At 33.6% G+C, this 2851-nt stretch overlaps 1 long non-coding RNA gene across 1 annotated transcript; it reads right to left on the bottom strand.

Annotated features, from left to right (window-relative positions):
* Positions 1-1233: 1233 nt before the first annotated feature.
* LOC141621371 (uncharacterized) lies at positions 1234-2455 on the bottom strand. Its single transcript, XR_012532266.1, has 3 exons — positions 2137-2455; positions 1628-1663; positions 1234-1517 (listed from the first exon to the last, which is right to left on the bottom strand). It is a non-coding gene; the product is annotated as an uncharacterized LOC141621371 (long non-coding RNA).
* Between the last annotated feature and the right edge of the window lie 396 nt (positions 2456-2851).

Genomic DNA, 2851 nt, shown 5'->3' with positions numbered 1-2851 from the left:
CTTCGAACAATTATTCTTTTGCATTTATTCGAACTACGCACAGGGTTTGATTTCATTTTTAATTAATACGTAGGCAATCCTTCACAGGATACAACCCATTATTTTGAAATGTAAATAGAAGGACATTTGCATTTGCATTTGAAATTCGACAAGAATAATAAAAGAAAATCATAATAGCTTCTCAACTAATTAATCTTTTATTCATTTGTTCCATAAGAAATAATAATACGCCAAATACATATAAAATAAATGCTGAAATAAATGTTAGGCTAGGATTCTAAAAACCCCGCCGTTTATTACAACTTAAATAATAATAAATAATACTACGACTAAGGCTATTCTTCCATTTTCCTTTTGCCTTTGTCACCCTTATCATACTTCTTGTCTCGACCACGAGCTGGGCGCTTTTGCTATCTCCGACCTAATCACCAAAGGTCTCTCTCGCGGCCAGGCCTTACCATTTCGATCCATCACCATCTCTAAGACAGGAGCAGCTCTCGATTTCTTCCACGGACGAGCAACTAAGAATCCGGCTTCTTCTTCCTCTTCAGTCAAATACTTTTGACTCTTCTTTGTTACTTCGTGGATCTTGTAGTCCACAGGCTCGTGTTTCCTCAACTTCTCACGCTCTTCCGGAGTACCAGCCTTTCTCCATTGCAAGTATGAGTCAGATACCCATAAGGAGCCAATAGGAACTGGTATGAACCACACATTACTACAGATACAGGCTATAACAACGGGTAAAAACCGTTGTTAAAACAAAAAGCGAACGTTGTTAAAGCGGCCGTTGTAACAGGTATTTACAACAGTTAGGTTATTTACCAAAACCGTTGTGGAAATTATTCACAACGGTTAAAAGCCGTTGTTGTTGCGAGTAAGTCGTTGTGGAAAGTTTGACAAAATTTTGGTGGGAAAGATATAACAACTGTTATAATATAAAAAACCGTTGTTGTATCTTTCCCACCAAAATTGTGAAGACTTTTAACAAGGGTTATATTTAAAAAAACCGTTGTTAAAAGTAATAACAACGGTTATATGTTAAAAAAACTGTTGTTAAAATTGACTATTAACAACGGTTTTTTGGCATATAACCGTTATTGATGTTTATTATTTTTTTTTAAAAAATTTACAAAATTAGTGCATTAAAAATCCTGTATCAATAACAGCAGCAGTATCAACATACAACAAAAGCTCACTTTAAATTGATTAACCCAAAATTAAACACCTGCAAAGTTTTATGCACTAGCACAACGATTTTCTCAAAATATTAATACCACAATTCAAACATCCATTTACATCCGAGAGTTACGACTCCACTACTACGCATGCACATTTTAGTGAATAAAATATTCAACAATACAACTCCAACAAACTTACATCAATCTCGTATCACATCCAACATAACAATAACATCTTAGTGAATAGACTATTCAATATTACGTATTCCCTAAATAGTTGGTAAGCCTACACCTCATTAACATCCCTCATCTCCTCAATTGACACTCTCAAATTTAAATCTGCAATGATACATTTAAGTTAAGATGATGGAAATAAAAAAGGGAAACCTACGTAGATATGAGAAGTGGATGGAAGCAATAAGTTGAGAAAAAATAAAGGAGGAAGATACCTGAGGAAAATATATGAAAATCACCAAAAGTCTAACCTACAAACAGCATAAAATGAATGTTTACTAGCAAAATCAAGGAATAAAGAAGAAATTAAAAATGAAGGAGAAATGAAAAACAAGAAAGTGAGGTAGCACAACATAGAAATTTCACAAGTTTAGCCAAAAATGAGCATATATTGCATCTTTAGCCATAAAACTAAAAGTCGTGAACCCAAACATTTGAAACTGAAGTAACACAAACAACATTGATCCATCTTAACTTCATAAAATTTGGAAGAAGATTCAAACCATAATGGATATATATATTGTGGGTGGACTAAATTACCGAGTCAAATTAGTTATAGTTGAAAGACTTGTTGATATGCAGCAAATAAATTAAACAGTTCTATAACATTCCAAAGACAAATTATTCTGAGTCTTACGAATCCTTATCAATTAAAAACTTTGCACTATATGTAAACTATATATGAACAACATAATTTCTAGTGAAAAAAAGTAGTGATAATTACCAAACGAAGTGGCTTTCGTCCTGCTTTGTCAGTCAGAGTTGCTCCGGCAGCAGTGATTACTACCTGCAGGATCAATTTCTCTAAAGAAGAGGTCAATTTAAGATGTTAACCTGAATAAGAGCATATATTACAATCCCAATGCTAGGTAATACCGCTGAAATGGGGAAAATGAAGAGGTCACAGGTTAGTATCTTCGTGAAAAGGAAGGAATACATACCATTTCACGCACCTCTGAAATTAATCATCTATAATCGAATAATAGTATACAAAGAAGCATCATGTCCACCAAACAATATGATCATTAAAAAAGGAGCCCATATATTGAGCGAGATTACCTGACAAGAAAGACGGTAAAAGACTACAATGTACAAACTTCCACCATGTTTGACCTTCTAAATCAGCTGAGCATATTAGCATACTACCTCCAAGACTCCAAGACTACAATGTAAAAATTTCCAAGTATAAGAATAATGCGAGAAGGTAAAAAAAGTACAAATATCAAACGAAACCTAAAATTCAACAAGGCACCAGAGATTTTAAAATCAAAATAGGCGAAGCAATTACGGTTAGAAAGAATACCTTTAGATCTGAATCCTTTCATTGATACTCTGAAAGATGAGATCCTTATGAAATCAAACAAAACCCTAAAATTTAATAGGGTAATTGATAGTGTAAAATGAATAATTGATAAAGGGGAGAGTGATGTCGATGGTGA

The sequence above is a fragment of the Silene latifolia genome, chromosome X, assembly GCF_048544455.1.
Source record: "Silene latifolia isolate original U9 population chromosome X, ASM4854445v1, whole genome shotgun sequence".
In the NCBI taxonomy this organism is placed as follows: Eukaryota; Viridiplantae; Streptophyta; class Magnoliopsida; order Caryophyllales; family Caryophyllaceae; genus Silene; species Silene latifolia.
The sequence above is the reverse complement of the archived record's forward strand: the minus strand, read 5'-3'. Positions and strand labels throughout refer to the sequence as shown.